This window comes from Leucoraja erinacea, chromosome 20 (assembly GCF_028641065.1).
Source record: "Leucoraja erinacea ecotype New England chromosome 20, Leri_hhj_1, whole genome shotgun sequence".
NCBI lineage: Eukaryota > Metazoa > Chordata > Chondrichthyes > Rajiformes > Rajidae > Leucoraja > Leucoraja erinaceus.
Window position 1 is genome coordinate 1,785,001 of NC_073396.1, and position 22,078 is coordinate 1,807,078.

The 22,078-nt window shown below is 47.0% G+C and overlaps 1 protein-coding gene across 8 annotated transcripts in view; it reads right to left on the minus strand.

Annotated features, from left to right (window-relative positions):
• rbfox1 (RNA binding fox-1 homolog 1) overlaps nt 1-22,078 on the minus strand; it is an 899,382-nt gene that overhangs the window by 142,522 nt on the left and 734,782 nt on the right. The window lies entirely within an intron of this gene.

The following is a 22,078-nucleotide window of genomic DNA, read 5'->3' on the forward strand; positions in this document are numbered from 1 at the left end:
GTGTGTGTGTGACAGTGTGTTGCTGTACCAAGTGTCCATCACACTCAAAGTCCATCTACAACTGAACTTGGTGGGCTGTACTGACAGTTGTTACCCCTGCTCACAAGAAGCTGCTTCCCTGCTGCTGCTGCTGCCACGTGCTGGAAGCTGCCAGACATTTTCATGCAGTCACGAAACACACAACAGCATTCGCACACTTGTGCAATTCCTTTGCTGTCAGAACCACAGCTACAAAGCAAAGTGTGTTTTTATCTGTGCGTGACTAAATCTATGGCCACATGTTTTCACACCAAATAAAGCAGAAGACTGCTTCTGCTTCTAGCCACCCCAGTAAAATATCTTATTAATGACGAAACAAATTGATCAAACATAGACACTCCTGTGTCTATACATTACCATAACTGATTTAGCGGCACTGGCAACTGTGGAAATATTTTCCAATGCACCATTATAAACTGATACAACCTTGCCCTCCACTCTTCCCCTTTTACAAAGTACTCCTGTGTAGAATTACAAAGCAGATGCAGCGACCATTCGGCCCATTGAGTCTGTGCTGGTCCATTCTAAGAGCAACACAATGGTCTTTGTTCTTTATCTCTCATCACCGTCTATTTCTCTCGTTTCCCCTTTCCCCAACTAGTCTGAAGAAGGGTCTGGACCTCGTCTACAAGGCAGAGTCCTACCGACTGCGAAGGGCGGTGAAGGACGCAAAGAGAAGGTACAGGGACAAGATGGAGTTACAGATGGAGCAGCAGGACACCAGAAGCCTGTGGCAGGGGCTACGGATTGTAACCAACTACCGGAGCACCCCTCCCTCATCCGCATGTGCCGGCACCTCCCTAGCTGACGACCTGAACTCCTTCTACGCTCGTTTCGAGAGGGGCAACACCACTCCAGGTCTGCCGACTATCGACAATACCGACAGCGGGCTGGCTACCGAAGCTGAAGGGAGGAATGTGCACACATTCTCGCTGTCCGAGCACGACGTGAGGAGGGCACTGACACGGGTGAACACGAGAAAAGCTGCAGGCCCCGATGGCATCTCGGGGCGAGTACTCAAGTCCTGTGCTACGCAGCTAGCTCCAGTGCTCACTACATTATTCAACCTCTCCCTGGACAAGTCCGTGGTCCCTGCCTGCTTCAAAAAATCCATCATTGTACCGGTACCAAAAAATGCCTCCCCAGCCTGCCTGAATGACTACCGTCCGGTGGCCCTTACCTCGGTAGTCATGAAATGCTTTGAGAGGCTGGTGAAGAATCACATCTGCGCCTTCCTCCCTCGGAACATGGACCCGTTGCAGTTTGCATACCGTCCGAACAGATCCACGGACGATGCGGTCTCCCAGGTCTTGCACACCGCTCTCTCCCATCTGGACAGCCAGAAGGGGGGCTACGTGAGGATGCTGTTCATAGACTACAGTTCAGCCTTCAACACGATAGTCCCCACCAGACTGGCCGGGAAGCTACTGGAATTGGGGCTCAACACCTCCCTGTGTGCCTGGGTCCTGGACTTTCTCACCGCCAGGCCCCAGGTAGTCAAGATGGGAGGGAATACATCGAAGTCCCTCAACCTGAGCACAGGATCGCCCCAGGGTTGCGTCCTCAGCCCCCTATTGTACTCCCTGTACACACATGACTGTGTGGCTAGGTTCAGCTCCAATTCAATAATTAAGTTTGCTGATGACACTGTGGTGGTGGGCCTGATCTCAGACAATGATGAGAGGGCCTACCGGGAGGAGGTGGCTGATCTAGCACTCTGGTGCCAGGAGAACAGCCTCCTCTTGAACATCAAAAAAACGAAGGAGCTGATCATGGACTTTAGGAGGGCACATCATCCGAGGACGTACACTCCATTGAGTATAAATGGGGATCCTGTGGATAGGGTGGACTGTTTTAAATATCTGGGAGTCCACATCTCTGAGGATATGACATGGGCATCACACGCCTCAGCACTCGTGAGTAAGGCAAGGCAGCGCCTTTACCACCTCAGGCAATTGAGGAAATTCAGAGTGTCTCCGAGGATCCTCCAGTGCTTCTACGCAGCGGCGGTGGAAAGCATCTTGTCCGGGAACATTACCATCTGGTTTGGGAATTGCTCTGCCAAGGACAAGAAGGCTCTGCAGAGAGTAGTGTGTTCGGCCGAACGCACTATGGGAACTTCACTCACCCCCCTGCAGGAACTATACAACAGGAGGTGCAACTCCAGAGCCAACAATATCATGAGAGACCCCTTCCACCCCTGCAACGGACTGTTCCAGCTGCTACGGTCAGGCAAACGCCTCCGTTGCCATGTGGTGAGAACGGAGAGGTTGAGAAGGAGTTTCTTCCCAGAGGCAATTCGGACTGTAAACTCCTATCTCACCAGGGACTAACTCTACAGAACGTTTTTCCTTCTATTATTTATTATGTAAAATAATATGTGTGTTATGATTGTGTTTATAATTTGTTTGGTTGTTTTGTTGTTTGTCTTTTGCACAAAAGTCCGCGAGCATTGCCACTTTCATTTCACTGCACATCCCGTATGTGTATGTGACAAATAAACTTGACTTGACTTGACTTGAAACGTCACCCATTCCTTCATTCCATAGATGCTGCTGCACCCGCTGAGTTTCTCCAGCACTTTTGTCTACCTTCGATTTTTCCAGCATCTGCAGTTCCTTCTTAAACATCACAAGAAGCAGGATCATTTTCTCTAGTGAAACATAGAAACATAGAATTAGGTGCAGGAAGACATTCGGCCCTTCGAGCCTGCACCATCATTCAATATGATCATGGCTGATCTCCAACTCAGTATTACCTGCCTTCTCTCCATACCCCCTGATCCCCTTAGCCACAAGGGCCACATCTAACTCCCTCTTAAATATAGCCAATGAACTGGCCTCAAATACTTTCCGCCGTTGAGAATTACACAGATTCACCACACTGCGTGAATTTCTTTTTTATCATCTCCGTCCTATAAGACTTCCCCCTTAATCTTTAACTGACCCCTTTTTATGGACTTCCCCAACATCACAAAGAAGCATCTAGCCTGACCCCTTAAGAATTTTCTCTAGTGAAGTAACCAGAATAGAGAGAGAGAGAGAGAGAGTGTGTGTGTGTGTGTGTGTGTGTGTGTGTGTGTGTGTGTGTGTGTGTGTGTGTGTGTGTGTGTGTGTGTGTGTGTGTGTGTGTGTGTGTGTGTGTGTGTGTTTTTTGTCTAACTGCAAACCTAATTCATCGTCTTGGAATGAAACAGACCAAGAGGTCAGTTCTCTTTGTCTCAATTTCTTTCTGATTATTTTCCTCTCCTCTGAAAATATGAATTTAGACTGTTGTATCATTCACCCTGGGTCCCAAGCATCAACTACGCGAGTCTTTTTGCACAGCATTCACGCAGGGTAATAACATTTTTGATTCCCTGGTTTGGATGGAGACTGGATCTGCAGCCCTTGCACTAAATAATGCAAAGACCATCAGTGCATCGACTGAATTCCCTTCACGAGCTGCCGTTGTAAAGGGATCAGCTTTGCTTCCAAAGAAGCCCCCTTAAGTCTTTGATACCAGCAGAAACAGCCAATTATACAGACTCAGTACAGGAGTGAGTGAACGCTGGTCTAACACGGAGACAGGACACGCATATTACTGCATGTAATATCCAGAACAGGCAGAGAAGTGCCTGTACTTTAAACACAGGCTGAAGGCTCAATGTCCAGGATTTATCTTGTGTCTTCAAAATTAAATGAGGGGTGGGAGGTTGCAACTTTCACGTGGGTCCGCCCTGTTTCGACGAATGCAATCAACCCGGCGTGCACAAACAATTAGATCAAGTAGTACAAGTTGTCCGACAACTTTAGGCTGTGCACGCCACACGTTCTCCAGAGACGCTGCCTTTCCCTGAGTTATAGACAATAGACAACAGGTGCAGGAGTAGGCCATTCGGCCCTTCGAGCCAGCACCGCCATTCAATGCGATCATGGCTGATCATCCCCAATCAGTACCCCATTCCTGCTTTCTCCCCACATCCCCCTGACTCAGCTATCTTTAAGAGCCCTATCTAGCTCTTTCTTGAAAGCATCCAGAGAACCGGCCTCCACTGCCCTCTGAGGCAGAGAATTCCACAGACTCACCACTCTCTGTGAGAAAAAGTGTTTCCTCGTCTCCGTTCTAAATGGCCTACCCCTTATTCTTAAAAGATTCAGATTCAATTTTCAGATTCAATTTTAATTGTCATTGTCAGTGTACAGTACAGAGACAACGAAATGCATTTCAATGCATTAAATGCATTAAACTGTGTGTGGCCCCTGGTTCTGGACTCCCCCAACATCGGGAACATGTTTCCTGCCTCTAGCGTGTCCAAACCCTTAATATTCTTATATGTTTCAATAAGATCCCCTCTCAGGTGGGTGATGTGAGGCCACTGTGCCTCCCTGTTGAGTTTTTTGTATATATATATATTTGTACAGTTAATCCATACCACTGGATTACTAGTCTGGCACTTTAAGTGCAACACACCACAATCGATACAAGATTGTTCGAGTAAGCACTATTTCTCCCTTATTTGATTTTCGAACTACCTTTTGCTTTCTGTGTCTTACTCGCCATTCCTTTTTACATCAGCGTGGAAACTCTTGGCTGGATCCAGTCACTAGCAAAGTCTCTTCTCTAAGGCTGAAGATCATGACCTAAGGTGTAGACCAGTGGTTCCCAACGTGGGGTGTACGCCCCACAGGGGGGCAATTTGATTTTTAAGGGGAGCAATTGAGCACAACTGAGGAGGTCTGGGTACAAATTTTCGATTTTTATTTTTTTGGATTTTCCATCAGGTAAACATATGTAGTTTATGCTTCAGATGTTATTTTGAGTAAATATTTTTTTGGGGGTAAAAAAGGTCTTTATTGTGTAGTTATTACATAATCACCGCGCCATCGCTCTTCATGCACGTCGCACGAAGCGCGCGAGGTCATGGGAGAACCTTATTTATTGAATTGGATTTAGAAATGCGATTCAAAGAGCTTTTGCTAAGTTACCCTTATAATATCTATTTCCTCCGTTTTCTCTCAAGGGAAAGCAAGGGGGGGGGGGGGCATCAGGATTTTAGAGGTGATTAGGTGGGGCATGGCCAAAAAAAGGTTGGGAACCACTGGCGTAGACCTTTATAGTAGACAGAAATGCTGGAGCAACTCAGCGGGTGAGGCAGCATCTTTGGAGCGAAGGAATAGGCGACGTTTCGGGTCGAGACGGGTTGTGAACGCTATCCACTGACCTAGATAATACTACACATAAACACAGTCTAGCCAAACTCCAGTACAACAGGTAGAGCAAAGGGGAAGATACAGAGTGCAGAATATAGTTCTCAGCATTGTAGCGCATCAGTTCCACAGACAAAATCCAATGTCCGCAATGGGGTAGAGGTGAATCGGACAGTACCCTAGCTGGTGGAAGAGCCGTTCAGAAGCCTGATAACAGAGGGGAAGAAGCTGTTCCTGAGTCTGGTGGTGCGGGCTTTCAAGCTTCTGTACCTTCTGCCAGACGGGACGGGGAGGAGGAGGAGGAATGACCGGGGTGGGACAGGGACACATCAGTGATGATGTCGGCTGCTTTTACCAGGCAGCGTGAAGTGTAGATGGAGTCGATGGTGGGGGGAGTGTGGTCTGTGTGATGGACTGGGCTACATCTACAATGGTGGGGAGTGTGGTGTGTGTGTGGGACTGGGCTACATCTACAATGGTGGGGAGTGTGGTGTGTGTGGGACTGGGCTACATCTACAATGGTGGGGAGTGTGGTCTGTGTGACGGACTCTGTGTGACGGACTGGGCTACATCTACAATGGTGGGGAGTGTGGTCTGTGTGTGGGACTGGGCTACATCTACAATGATGGGGAGTGTGGTGTGTGTGGGACTGGGCTACATCTACAATGGTGGGGAGTGTGGTGTGTGTGGGACTGGGCTACATCTACAATGGTGGGGAGTGTGGTGTGTGTGTGGGACTGGGCTACATCTACAAGTGTCTGCAATTTCTTGTGGTCATGGGCAGAGCTGTTCCGTAACCAAGCTCTGATGCAGAATCCAAACCACGTGACTATCTCGTAGCTATTACCATCAGCTTGTGCCACACGGGAGATTTGTGCTCAGACTTCTTCATTAAGATCGAAATGCCAGCTCGCGTTAACTGCTTTGAAAAACGCTCCCTGGGTACAGAAGCGGCAAGCATTTCACCGGCATTACCTGGTGATAATCGGGGCCCAGCCGGCACTCTGTAACTGAGAGATAACGTCTGCCTCTCGAGCATGATGCAGGGTATTGGAGCTACCTGGTACACCTGACAATAACTCAACGCATCTACGATCCATCCTGGGGAACGGCTGCTCTCCGTTCAATTCACTTTTTTAAATTAGTTTTTAGTGAATTTTGTCCTATGTTTGTTGGGGAGTTTGACTTTTTTTATGTGGGGGGGAAGGGAGAAACTATTTTCTAGGTCCCTTGCGGCCTACCAGCGGGAGTGGAGCGGCGTTTTCCTGGCGGGGACCGCCCAGCACCTTCAGCTTCGGTGGCGGCACTGCGCTGGAGCGCTATCGTGGAGCGGAGCGGGCGATGTGTTGCCTGGGTTGCCGCGCTGGAGCTGAGACCGCCGTGATCAACACCGTCGAGCTGCGGGACTGTGGAGCGGCCAGCCACGGGCGGCGGCGCCGACTTTAACATCGGGAGCCGCGGAGCACCAACCGGCGCGGCTCTGTCGGCTTCGGAATGCCACGGACTCTGGTAGGGAATTGGCCGTTCCCAGGCCGTTGTGAGGACTCTCCCAACGCCGGAGCAACACGACCCGGTGAGAACGGCCAGCAACATCAGGCCTCCGTAGAGGCAATAGCAGAGGCCTCAATAGGCCTGACTATGGGAGAACTTGGGATGGGAACTGGACATTGTGCCTTCCCCCACAGTGGTAACCATTGTGTGGGGATGATATTTTTATTCTGTGTCCAAGATGGCTGTCGGAAGGGAGAGTGTACGCTGGCACGGTTTAGCTGCCGCTGCTCTCTCTTCATATTGTGTTTTTGATTTTTTTGTGTCTTTGGATCGAATTCTGTCTTTCATTTGTGTATTGGTGATGTATTTACTATTTATTTTATTCCGATTATATGTTTTTACTCTATTTGCTAAATTTTTGTATGGTGTCCTTGAGACTCTTGAAAGGCGCCCATAAATAAAATTTATTATTATTATTATTGACATAAGTCATGGTGGTCACGGTGGCGCAGCGGTAGAGTTGCTGCCTCACTGCGCCAGAGACCCGGGTTCGATCCCGACTACGGGTGCTGTCTGTACGGAGTTTGCACGTTCTCCCCGTGACCTGCATGGGTTTTCTCCGAGATCTTCGGTTTCCTCCCACACTCCAAAGACGTGCAGGTTTGTAGGTTAATTGGCTTGGTGTAAATGTAAATTGTCCCTGGTGTGTGTAGGATAGTGTTAGTGTGCGGGGATCGCTGGTCGGCACGGACGCGGAGGGCCGAAGGGCCTGTTTCTGTGCAGGCAAAGAATTTCACTTGCGCTCTGTCCCATGTGACAAAGTATTCAATTCAATTAAGTTCGATTCATTTCCACTTCACCATCAATATATTTTCCACCTTCAGTTGTATTTTAGGAGCAGGAAGTAGATCAATGTGGATGTCGTTTCATCTGACCACTGGGTGTAATATCTGTAGGAGCTGCCGCGAGTCTCGTGTATGGGCATCGGTTATTTTACTAGCACTCCTCTTGGTGGCATGAGGGCTGTTGTGGGAGCAGTTCTGTGGTGAATCTGTGGAATATTCTGCCACAGACGGCTATGAAGGCCAAGTTTTTAAGGCATAGATAGATTCTTGATTAGTATGGGTGTCAGGGGTTATGGGTAGAAGGCAGGAGAATGGGATTAGGAGGGAGAGATAGATCAGCCGTGATTTAGGACAAGGGGTCACAGCTTAAGGATAAGGGGGAAATCCTTTAAAACCGAGATGAGGAAAACTTTTTTCACACAGAGAGTGGTGAATCTCTGGAACTCTCTGCTGCAGAGGGTAGTCGAGGCCACAGTTCATTGGCTATATTTAAGAGGGAGTTAGATGTGGCCCTTGTGGCTAAAGGGATCAGGGGGTATGGAGAGAAGGCAGGTACGGGATACTGAGTTGGATGATCAGCCATGATCATATTTAATGGCGGTGCTGGCTCGAAGTGCCGAATGGCCTCCTCCTGCACTTGTTGCCTATTGAATGGTGGAGTAGACTTGATGGGCCGAATGGCGTAATTCTGCACATCACTTATGGCATGAACTGTTTTGGTTGACAAACATTCCCAGCAGGAACTTAATGGGAGAGGAATACTTCATTGTGGGCATTATTCTGCTCCAAGTCCAAACCTACACTTCGACACAATGTCAGAGGTGAGAAGACCTCTCCTACCATGGTTCATCTTATCAGAGACACTGTCAAGTCAGTCCTAGAGAGTCATAGAGTAATACTGTGTGGAAAAAGGCACTTCGGCCCAACTTGTCCACTCCGACCAACATGTCCTGTCTACAATACCTGGAGTATTGCGTACAGTTTTGGTCTCCTAATCTGAGGAAAGGCATTCTTGCCATAGACGGAGTACAGAGAAGGTTCACCAGACTGATTCCTGGGATGGCAGGACTTTCATATGAAAAAAGACTGGATAGACTCGGCTTGCACTCGCTAGAATTTAGAAGATTGAGGGGGGATCTTATAGAAACTTACAAAATCTTTAAGGGGTTGGACAGGCTAGATGCAGGAAGATTGTTCCCGATGTTGGGGAAGTCCAGAACAAGGGGTCATAGTTTAAGGATAAGGGGGAAATCTTTTAGGACCGAGATGAGGAAAACTTTTTTCACACAGAGAGTGTTGAATCTGTGGAATTCTCTGCCGCAGAAGGTAGTTGAAGCCACAGTTCATTGGCTATATTTAAGAGGGAGTTAGATATGGCCCTTGTGGCTAAAGGGATCAGGGGGTATGGAGAGAAGGCAGGGATGGGATACTGAGTTGGATGATCAGCGATGATCATATTGAATGGCGGTGCAGGCTCGAAGTGCCGAATGGCCTCTACTCCTGCACCTATTGTCTATGTTTCTATGTACACTAGTCCCACCTGCCTGGGTCAGTAATGTGCCTGTTCCACTTAGGAGATTTTCTCGGCAACTGCCGGCGAATGACACAGTCGTACCAGGTCGCCGAAAAAAACGGCAACAATGTCTACAACAACCTTCCACCGAGTCGACGTCAAGCTACCGACAAGCCGCGACCCATTCGGACGTCCACCTACATCTGTAGTCGTCAATGCTACTCACTGAAGGTGGACAAAGGTGCTGGAGAAACTCAGCGGGTGCAGCAGCATCTCTGGAGCGAAGGAAATAGGCAACGTTTCGGGCCGAAACCCAAGTCAACAAAATAGAGAGAGTACAGAGGAGATTTACTAGAATGTTGCCTGGGTTTCAGCAACTAAGTTACAGAGAAAGGTTGAACAAGTTAGGGCTTTATTCTTTGGAGCGCAGAAGGTTAAGGGGGGACTTGATAGAGGTCTTTAAAATGATGTGAGGGATAGACAGAGTTGACGTGGACAAGCTTTTCCCACTGAGAGTAGGGAAGATTCAAACAAGGGGACATGACTTGAGAATTAAGGGACAGAGGTTTAGGGGTAACATGAGGGGGAACTTCTTTACTCAGAGAGTGGTGGCTGTGTGGAATGAGCTTCCAGTGGAAGTGGTGGAGGCAGGTTCATTGGTATCATTTAAAAATAAATTGGATAGGCATATGGATGAGAAGGGAATGGAGGGTTATGGTATGAGTGCAGGCAGGTGGGACTAAGGGAAAAAAAGTTGTTCGGCATGGACTTCTAGGGCCGAGATGGGCCTGTTTCCGTGCTGTAATTGTTATATGGTTATATGGTTAAGACAGACGTGAAGCTCACCGTTTGACCTGTTGTTACAAAATGTTAAATGGTCAGCTCGACATCGACTACAAGACCTACACCAAACCCAAACCAATTAGGAGCAGACGAGGGCATTCGATCCAATTTGTGATCCCAGCTACAAAGACAGATGTGTGCAGCAATTCGTTCTTCCCTCGCACACACAATTAAAGCACGGAATAATCTCCACCCAACTATAGTTACCCAACCAGATGCAACTACATTTAAAGTAGCTCTTTCTTCCCAATAACCCTTTCTGGCTTAAGCCCTCCCTTCACCACCTCCACAGTTTAAATTCCATTTGGAATATTTTTCAGGGCCAAGAAACCAAGAATCAAGAATTTGAAAATCCTGCACAGTTTGTAATCAAACCTCATAACTCTCTCAGCCAGACCAGTCAAAACACTGTTGGTGCTTTGAAAGCCTTCATCACGTTGCTGACATAATCCATCAACCTCCGACACGATGTCGGGCAAAGCATTTGTAAAATGCACCAACTATTCTCACCTCAGGGCGAGAGTTCAAAGCCACTGCACGGCACGCTGGTCGGATGTGAGAATTCTCTCTTTTCTTTTCCAAGCTCAGATTTGATCCTTTAAGCCAAATATTCTTTTGAAAAGTCGGAAACAAAATGCGGCCAAAAAGATCTAGTGAAACAGAATAATTATAGCGCTCGCATTGGTTGAGGATCTAAAGTGTCTGTGAAATTCTATCAAAGGAATTTAAGACAAGCAGAAAATAGTGATCAGATTTTTCCACAGATTACAGTTGCAAGGTCAGTGGTGAAAGCAGAAACTGCAGGCGCTGGGAACTAGAGTAAAAAGCAAAGTGCTGGAGGAACTCAGCAGGTCGGGCAGCATCTGTGGATGGACCTTCCATCAAATTGATTGGAGCAGTGAGGTGCTGTCACTCCAGTTTGAGTGTGGCCTCACTCTGGCCATGGAGGAGGCCCAGGATAGGAAGGTCAGCTGATGTTATGGGGAATAGGCAGGAAAATGGAACTAATGCCAAGGTCAGAGAAACCAAAAGTCTGAAGAAGGGCCCCCACCCGATAGGTCACCTATCCATGTTCTCCACAGATGCTGCCTGACCCACTGAGTTACTCCAGCACTCTGTGAAATGTCACCTATCCACGTTCTCCACAGATGCTGCCTGACCCGCTGAGTTACTCCAGCACTCTGTCTGAAACGGCACCTATCCATGTTCTCCACAGATGCTGCCTGACCCGCTGAGTTACTCCAGCACTCTGTGAAACGTCACTGATCCATGTTCTCCACAGATGCTGCCTGACCCGCTGAGTTACTCCAGCACTCTGTGCCTAACTTAGTCACCGCTGAGTTTCCCATGTTCTCCACAGATGCTGCCTGACCCGCTGAGTTACTCCAGCACTTTGTATCATTTTTTTGTAAAGCAACATCTGCAGTCCCTTGTTTTGACATCAGATAAACCATGATTTTATTGAACATTGCAGCAGAACTGAGACCACACGAGGCCTCCTCCTGACCCCATTCCTTGTGTGTAGGAAGGAAGGAACTGCAGATGCTGGTTTACACCAAAGATAGACACAGAATGCTGGAGTAACTCAGCGGGACAGGCAGCATCTCTGCATCTCTGCAGAGAAGGAATGGGTGACGTTGTGGGCCGAGTCTGGTAAATCACCCATTCCTTCTGTGCCGAGATGCTACTTGTCCCATTCCTTCTGTTCTTGGTACTTGAAAGTGGATCAGAGAACGATTTTTTAGTTTTCGTTTGGAGATACAGGTACAGCGCGAAAACAGTCCCTTCAGTGAGGTGGGAGGTTGCAACCTTCACGTGGGTCCGCCCTGTTTCGACGAATGCAATCAACCCGGTGTGCACAATCAAATAGAACAAGTTGTCATACAACTTTAGGCTGTGCACGCCACACGCAAGAAGATGAGAAGCCCGCCGAGTCCGCGCCGACCAGCGATCTCCGCGCACTAACACTATCCTACACACACTGGGGACAATTTACACTTACACCAAGCCAATGAACCTACAAACCTGCACGTCTTTGGAGTGTGGGAGGAAACTGGAGCACCTGGAGAAAACCCACGCAGGTCACGGGGAGAACTTGCAAACTCCGTACAGACAGGGCCCGTAGTCGGGATCGAACCAGTTCTCTACCACTGCACCAACTTAATGAAAACCGTCAGCATCTCTCTCAGCCAGACCGCTCAAAACAGCGTTGGTACTTCGCAAGCCTTCATTATTATCTAAATGGTGGCCGATTGGGAAAGGGGGAGATGCAGCGAGACCTGGGTGTCATGGTACACCAGTCATTGAAGGTAGGCATGCAGGTGCAGCAGGCAGTAAAGAAAGCGAATGGTATGTTAGCTTTCATAGCAAAAGGATTTGAGTATAGGAGCAGGGAGGTTCTACTGCAGTTGTACAGGGTCTTGGTGAGACCACACCTGGAGTATTGCGTACAGTTTTTGGTCTCCAAATCTGAGGAAGGACATTATTGCCATAGAGGGAGTACAGAGAAGGTTCACCAGACTGATTCCTGGGATGTCAGGACTGTCTTATGAAGAAAGACTGGATAGACTTGGTTTATACTCTCTAGAATTTAGGAGATTGAGAGGGGATCTTATAGAAACTTACAAAATTCTTAAGGGGTTGGACAGGCTAGATGCAGGAAGATTGTTCCCGATGTTGGGGAAGCCCAGGACAAGGGGTCACAGCTTAAGGATAAGGGGGAAATCCTTTAAAACCGAGATGAGGAGAACTTTTTTTCACACAGAGAGTGGTGAATCTCTGGAACTCTCTGCCACAGAGGGTAGTTGAGGCCAGTTCATTGGCTATATTTAAGAGGGAGTTAGATGTGGCCCTTGTGGCTAAGGGGATTAGGGGGTATGGAGAGAAGGCAGGGATGGGATACTGAGTTGGATGATCAGCCATGATCATATTGAATGGCGGTGCAGGCTCGAAGGGCCGAATGGCCTCTACTCCTGCACCTATTTTCTATGTTTCTATGTTTCTATCACGTAATCCATCGACCTCCGACACGACATCGGGCAAAGCTGTTGTAAAATGCACCAACTATTCTCACCTCAGGGCGAGAGTTCGAAGCCACGCCACGGCACGCTGGTCGGATGCGAGAATCCTCTTTTGTTTTCCCCCCTGGATTCAAGCTCAGATTTGATCCTTTAAGCCAAATATTCTTTTGAAAAGTCAGAAACTAAATGCGGCCAAAAAGATCCAGCGAAACAGAATAATTACAGCGCAGATATTTTGCTCAACGTATTCAGTGGAGGTTTCTGTGGGCAATTATTTAGTTTGCAGTTAATTTACATTTAAATCTAAAAATCAGAATATTAAAGCTTCTAATTTCATTCATCTATTTCTGAAAGTGTTTACTGTGAATGTGATGTTTTCTCTGCAGCAAAAAGTAAAATTAGATATAAATGAGATGGTAAACTTAAATGAGGGCACTCATGTGTAAACAAGAGTAACATATTGTATCTGGCAGTGGAGCTCGGAGCTGTCATCGAGACACCTGTGTGAAATACCATTCTTAATTGGTACTTAATTGCAGTCTCTCTGGTAGAAGTCAGAAAGGTACCAAATGTAAGTATTAATATAATTGGTTTCTCGTCTAAATCCAGGACTGTGACACCTAGTTGGCGAGACAGGGGAACTGAAGGCGCTGGTTTGCCGCAAACACAAAAAAAAGACACAAAGTGCTGGAGTCAATTCTTGCTATTGAGGGAGTGCAGCGTAGAAACATATAGAATTAGAAACATAGACAATAGGTGCAGGAGTAGACCATTCGGCCCTTCGAGCCTGCACCGCCATTCAATATGATCATGGCTGATCATCCAACTCAGTATCCCGTACCTGCCTTTTCTCCATACCCCCTGATCCCCTTAGCCACAAGGGCCACATCTAACTCCCTCTTAAATATAGCCAATGAACTGTGGCCTCGACTACCCTCTGTGGCAGAGAGTTCCAGAGATTCACCACTCTCTGTGTGAAAAAAGTTCTTCTCATCTCGGTTTTAAAGGATTTCCCCCTTATCCTTAAGCTGTGACCCCTTGTCCTGGACTTCCCCAACGTCGGGAACAATCTTCCTGCATCTAGCCTGTCCAAACCCTTAAGAATTTTGTAAGTTTTCTATAAGATCCCCTCTCAATCTTCTAAATTCTAGAGAGTATAAACCAAGTCTATCCAGTCTTTCTTCATAAGACAGTCCTGACATCCCAGGAATCAGTCTGGTGAACCGTCTCTGCACTCCCTCTATGGCAATAATGTCAGCGTAGGTTTCCACGGTTAATTCCCGGGATGGCGGGACTGTCATAGGCTGAGAGAATGGAGCAGCTGGGCTTGTACACTCTGGAGTTTAGAAGGATGAGAGGGTATCTCATTGAAACATGTAAGATTGTTAAGGGTTTGGACACGCTAGAGGCAGGAAACATGTTCCCGATGTTGGGGGAGTCCAGAACCAGGGGCCACACACAGTTTAAGAATAAGGGGTAAGCCATTTAGAACGGAGACGAGGGAACACTTTTTCTCACAGAGAGTGGTGAGTCTGTGGAATTCTCTGCCTCAGAGGGCGGTGGAGGCCGGTTCTCTGGATACTTTCAAGAGAGAGCTAGATAGGGCTCTTAAAGATAGTGGAGTCAGGGGATATGGGGAGAAGGCAGGAACGGGGTACTGATTGGGGATGATCGGCCATGATCACATTGAATGGCGGTGCTGGCTCGAAGGGCCGAATGGCCTACTCCTGCACCTGTTGTCTATTGTCTATAACTCAGGGAAAGGCAGCGTCTCTGGAGAACGTGGATAGGTTTAGATTAAGGTTGTGGTTTATTATTGTCACATGTACCGAGGTACGGGGAAGAGCTTTGTTTTGCGTGCGGTCCAAACAGTTCTGACAATAGGTGCAGGAGTAGGCCATTTCCCATCTCGGTCTTAAAGGATTTCCCCCTTATCCTTAAACTGTGACCCCTTGTCCTGGACTTCCCCAACATCGGGAGCAATCTTCCTGCATCTAGCCTGTCCAACCCCTAACGAATTTTGTAAGTTTTCTATAAGATCCCCCCTCAATCCTAATCTCCTAATCTAGCCTAGCCATGTGTCTCCACATGCTAGCGAGTACTCAAGCCCTATCCATGTTCTCCACAGATGCTGCCTGACCCACTGAGTTACTCAGCAGCATCTATGGAGCTGTGAAACGTCACCTTACGGGTTTCCAAAACGTTGCCTATTTCCTCCACAGATGCTGCTTCACACCCGCTGAGTTTACTCCAGCACTCTGTGAAACGTCACCTATCCATGACCCACTGAGTTACTCCAGTTACTCCAGCCACTCTGTGAAACGTCACCTATCCATGTTCTCCACAGATGCTGCCTGACCCGCTGAGCACGTGGTGTCACATTGGCAGGGACATGCAGGGCAGGATTTACTTGGCATCTGAATGTTGCTTTACCAGACCAATGAATGCCTGAGGCTGCCAATGTGCCAGAGAATCTGCAGCATCTGTGTTCTCAAGGAATGACCCGATCATCGTACAAAAGACTTGAGATGTGTGTGGTGTTGGGTGTTGCAGATTCCCGGGAACCAATATATCAACTTGATGTTTATGAAATATTGCTTCACTCAATTGATTACTGCTCCTATTAATATTCCAAGACCGACTGACACAATACCATATAAAATATGAATCATTAATAAAACTGTGACTCATTTTCTAAAATGTGAAACACTAATTTGTTTTATTCCTATCCCTTAGAAAATGATGAAAAGCTCAAAGAGCCGGCCTCCACCGCCCTCTGAGGCAGAGAATTCCACAGACTCACAACTCTCTGTGTGAAAAAGTGTTTCCTCATCTCCGTTCTAAATGGCCGACCCCTTATTCTTTAACCGTGACACCTGGTTCTGGACTCCCCCAAACATCGGGAACATGGTTCCCGTTTTCGGGAACATGTTATTACAAAGAATGATGGCATTGAGTGCTTCTGACAGATGTGTGATCTTCACACTGGGGCTATGGGAGCACAGGAGCAAGCCAGCACTAGGAGAACTCAACATCTGCTGCTACAAGAGACAAGTCCATTTTTCTCCATACGTCTCAGCGATGGCCCGCAGCAAACGTGGAGAATTGTGGATTATCAAATCCCTCTACAATTGACAGGAGGACATACAGATCTGTCACGTTGAAGGGGGGGGCCATCATTTAACAACAAATACAGTCATATTATGTGGACACCACTACCTGGAGTATTGCGTACAGTTTTGGTCTCCAAATCTGGGGAAGGACATTATTGCCATAGAGGGAGTACAGAGACGGTTCACCAGACTGATTCCTGGGATGTCAGGACTGTCTTATGAAGAAAGACTGGATAGACTTGGTTTATACTCTCTAGAATTTAGAAGATTGAGAGGGGATCTTATAGAAACTTACAAAATTCTTAAGGGGTTGGACAGGCTAGATGCAGGAAGATTGTTCCCGATGTTGGGGAAGTCCAGGACAAGGGGTCACAGCTTAAGGATAAGGGGGAAATCCTTTAAAACCGAGATGAGAAGAACTTTTTTCACACAGAGAGTGGTGAATCTCTGGAACTCTCTGCCACAGAGGGTAGTTGAGGCCAGTTAATTGGCTATATTTAAGAGGGAGTTAGATGTGGCCCTTGTGGCTAAGGGGATCAGGGGGTATGTAGAGAAGGCAGGTACGGGATACTGAGTTGGATGATCAGCCATGACCATATTGAATGGCGGTGCAGGCTCGAAGGGCCGAATGGCCTACTCCTGCCCCTAATTTCTATGTTTCTATGTTTCTATCTCCATTAGGATCTCAATTGATTACAAGTTAGTCAGAGGGTGGTGAATCTGTGGAATTCTTTGCCACAGACGGCTGTGGAGGCCAAGTCAGTGAATATTTTTAAGGCAGAGATAGATAGATAGATTCTTGATCAGTGCAGGTGTCAGGGGTTATGGGGAGAAGGCAGGAGAATGGGGTTAGGGGGGAAGAGATAGATCAGCCATGATTGAATGGTGGAGTAGACTTGATGGGCCGAATGGCCTAATTCTACCCCTATTCCTCATGACAATGGGCAAGAAACATGCTGCTGTTTGATCATGTCCTGGTACTTTAAGGTTATAGATGTAGAAACAAGGAACTGTAGGTGCCTGTTCACCAAAGAAAGACACAAAGTGCTGGAGTAACAGAGTGCTCAGCGGGTCAGGCAACATCTGTGGAGAAAATGGATCGGGCGACGTTTCAGGTCGGGATTTCGGCCCCTTCTTCGCTTCCATGTTCTCCTGAGATGCTGCCTGACCCGCTGAGTTACTCCAGCACTCTGTGGCGCAGATATAGAGATGCTGCCTCACAGAGACCCAGGTTCGATCCTGACCACGGGTACTGTCTCTATGGGGTTTGTACGTTCTCCCTGTGATCAGGTGAGTTTTCTCCTGGTGCTCTGGTTTGCTCCCACATGCCAAAGACGTACAGATGTTTCAATTAATCTTCATGACACCCAGGTCTTGTTGCATCTCCCCCTTTCCCAATCGGCCACCATTCAGATAATAGTCTCTTTCCTGTTTTTGCCACCAAAGTGGATAACCTCACATTTATCCACATTATACTGCATCTGCCATGCATTTGCCCACTCACCCAGCCTATCCAAGTCACCTTGCAGCCTCCTAGCATCCTCCTCACAGCTAACACTGCCCCCCAGCTTCGTGTCATCCGCAAACTTGGAGATGTTGCCTTCAATTCCCTCGTCCAGATCATTAATATATATTGTAAATAGTTGGGGCCCCAGAACTGAGCCTTGCAGTACCCCACTAGTCACCGCCTGCCATTCTGAAAAGGACCCGTTTACGCAAGCGGCGGTGGAAAGGCATCTTGCTCGGGAAACGGAAAAATTACCATCTGGTATCGGGAACTTCCTACTCTACTCTTTGCTTCCTGTCTGCCAACCAGTTCTCTATCCACATCAATACTGAACCCCCAATGCCATGTGCTTTAAGTTTGTATACTAATCTCTTATGTGGGACCTTGTCAAAAGCCTTCTGAAAGTTCAGATATAACACACCCACTGGTTCTCCCTTATCCACTCACTAGTTACATCCTCGAAAAATTCTATAAGATTCGTCAGGCATGATTTACCCTTCATAAATCCATGCTGACTTTGTCCAATGATTTCACCACTTTCCAAATATGCAGCTATCCCATCTTTAATAACTGACTCTAGCAGTTTCCCCACTACCGACATTAGACTAACTGGTCTGTAATTCCCCGTGTTCTCTCTCCCTCCCTTTTTAAAAGTGGGGTTACATTAGCTACCCTCCAATCCTCAGGAACTACTCCAGAATCTAAAGAGTTTTGAAAAATTATCATTAATGCATCCACTATTTCTGGGGTTACTTCCTTAAGTACTCTGGGATGCAGCCTATCTGGCCCTGGGGATTTATCAACCTTTAATCCATTCAATTTACCTAACACCACTTCCCGGCTAACCTGGACTTCCTCCATCTCATTTGACCCGCGGTCCCCTGCTATTTACGGCAGATTATTTATGTCTTCCTTAGTGAAGACAGAACCAAAGTAGTTATTCAATTGGTCTGCCATGTCCTTGTTCCCCATGATCAATTCTGACTGCAAGGGACCCACATTTGTTTTAACTAATACTTTCCTCTTCACATATCTATAAAAGCTTTTGCAGTCAGTTTTTATGTTCCTTGCCAGTTTTCTTTCATAATCTATTTTCCCTTTCCTAATTAAGCCCTTTGTCCTCCTCTGCAGGACTGAATTTCTCCCAGTCCTCTGGTAGGCTGCTTTTTCTGGCTAATTTGTACGCTTTTGTTTTGATACTATCCCTGATTTCCCTTGTTATCCATGGATGTACTACCTTCCCTGATTTATTCTTTTGCCAAACTGGGATGAACAATTGTTGTAGTTCATCCATGCAGTCTTTAAATGCCTTCCATTGCATATCCACCGTCAACCCATTAAGAATCAATCGCCAGTCTATCTTGGCCAATTCACGTCTCATACCCTCAAAGTTACCTTTCTTTAAGTTCAGGACCCTTGTTTCTGAATTAACAATGTCACTCTCCATCCTAATGAAGAACTCAACCATATTATGGTCACTCTTGCCCAAGGGGCCACGCACAACAAGATTGCTAACTAACCCTTCCTCATTACTCAATACCCAGTCTAAAATAGCCTGCTCTCTTGTTGGTTCCTCTACATGTTGGTTTAGAAAACTATACCGCATATATTCCAAGAAATCCTCTTCCTCAGCACCCTTGTCAATTTGATTCACCCAATCTATATGTAGATTGAAGTCACCCATTATAACCGTTTTGCCTTTGTTGCACGCATTTCTAATTTCCTGTTTGATGCCATCTCCAACTTCACTACTACTGTTAGGTGGCCTGTACACAACACCCACCAGCGTTTTCTGCCCCTTAGTGTTTCGCAGCTCTACCCATATCGATTCCACATCCTCCAAACTAATGTCCTTCCTTTCCATTGCGTTAATCTCCTCTCTAACCAGCAACACTACCCCACCTCCTTTCCCTTTCTGTCTATCCCTCCTGAATATTGAATATCCCTGGATGTTCAGCTCCCTGCCTTGGTCACCCTGGAGCCATGTCTCCGTGATCCCAACTATATCATAGTCATTAATGGCTATCTGCACATGCAACTCATCCACCTTATTACGAATGCTCCTTGCATTGAGAGACAAAGCCTTCAGGCTTGTTTTTACAACATTCTTACCCCTTATACAATTATGTTGAAAAGTGGCCCTTTTTGATTTTTGCCCTGGATTTGTCTGCCTGCCACTTTTACTTTTCACCTTGCTACCTATTGCTTTTACCCTCATTTTACATCCCTCTGTCTCTACGCTCACACATTTAAGAAACCCTTTCCCTTTAACTCCATCCTCGACTATCCCATTCAACACCCCACCCCCCTTATTCAGTTTAAAACCACCCGTGTAGCAGTGGCAAACCTGCCTGCCAGAATGCTGGTCCCACACCTGTTAAGATGCAATCTGTCCCTTTTGTACAGTTCCCCCTTACCCCAAAACAGATCCCAGTGATCTAAGAATCTAAATCCCTGCCCCGTGCACCAGTTCCTCAGCCACACATTCAGGTCCCGTATCTCCCTGTTCCTGCTCTCGCCAGCACGAGGAACTGGAAGCAAACCGGAGATAGGACAGGTTTAGATGGATATGGGCCAAATGCAGGCAGGTGGGACTAGTGTGGCTGGGGCATGTTGGCCGGCATGGGCAAGTTGGGCCGAAGGGCCTGTTTCCACACTGTATCACTCTGTGACCCCTCCCAATTTGGACCTGATGGGGGTTAGGGGATGATTCTGGGTGAGATATCTGGCCCAGTCAGATCACTGCCATTATCACTTCCACAACATAAAAGGCGAATATTTTAATTAAAAACAAATTATGTGTATACTTTGTCAGGTGGATGAAACCATGAGCAACAAACGGTGATTGAAAGCCGTGGTTTGCTGTGAAGTAATACTATCATTTATTGTGTTTGCTTTCATTTGAAATATGGACCATTATCTAAATACATTAATTACATGAACTAAATGTCAATGTTATCCAATTTCTTCAGATGCAGGTTTTAATCCACTTATCTAATACAGTTTTATGCAACAATAGATCACATATGTAATGCTTATTTATATGAAGCACAAATAGAATAACGATAATTATTTGTGCCTCAAGGAAGTTTACGTGTATTTCTGAGTTTAGTTTAGTTTAGAGATACAGCGTGGAACGTGGCCCTTCAGCCCATCGAGTCCATGCTGACCACTGGCCAACCCGTACACTAGTTCTATCCCACACACGGAGCAGTTTACAGAGGTCAGTTGACCTACGTTTGTGGAGTGTGGGAAAAAACCTGGATAAAAACCCCACGCAGGTCACGGGGAAGAACGTGCAAACTCCGCACAGACAGCACCCGTGTGTCTGGCGCTGCGAGGCAGCAACTCTACCAATGCTCCACCATGCTGCCCGCTTTAATTCCCGGAATGGCTGGACTGTAATATGCAGAGAGAATGGAGCAGCTGGGTTTGTATACACTGGAGTTTAGAAGGATGAGAGGGTATCTCATTGAAACATATAAGATTATTAAGGGTTTGGACACGCTAGAGACAGGAAACATGTTCCCGATGTTGGGGGAGTCCAGAACCAGGGGCCACACACAGTTTAAGAATAAGGGGTAAGCCATTTAGAACGGAGATGAGGAAACACTTTTTCACACAGAGAGTTGTGAGTGTGGAATTCTCTGCCTCAGAGGGCGGTGGAGGCCGGTTCTCTGGATGCTTTCAAGAGAGAGCTAGATAGGGCTCTTAAAGATAGCGGAGTCAGGGGATATGGGAGAAGGCAGGAACGGGGGTACTGATTGGGGATGATCAGCCATGATCACATTGAATGGCGGTGCTGGCTCGAAGGGCCGAATGGCCTACTCCTGCACCTATTGTCTATTGTCTATTGTATCCGAGTGAAAGATTGCAAAACCCAGCACTAATGTTTATTTTAAATAACCTTTCAAATAGAGTGCAGTGTAGCTGTCGTTAGATTTGCACATGTCAGGCGTGAATGTTAATGCAATGAAAATTATGTTTTAAATTCACTTAAACGTACAACCCATCCCTCGGGCTGAGCAACAGAATGAAGACAAGCCTCTTTGAACCCAGCTTGCATCTGGTTGCTGCCATCTTAATAAGGGTGGTGATCTCTCTGTCCCCGACATATTCCAGGGATTCACTGCAGACTCCACCATATGGAGACTGGATGTAAGCCGTCACGTTCACTTAGCACGTCTATCTTAAGGGGGATCCCAGTCAGGTTGACTGCAGCAAGGGTAATCGCAGTGGCGTGCTGAACCCAAGGCAAACAAGAGGACGGGGTTGACTATTGAACCAAACTGAGAGCCTGGCGCTGAGAGGAGAGGGGGGGTTGGAGCAGCGAGCTGCCATCTGACAGCAAAGCCCATTCACCGCATGTTTTATGGAGCTGTAATGACAACATATTATCCGGCAGTTTTCAACTTAAGGCGAGGATTGCTTTCATTATCTCAGACTTCTTGGAACAGAAAGCAAACAAACAGACACCAAATTGTTCATTAAAGCGGTCCCTTATTCTCAAGCAGACCA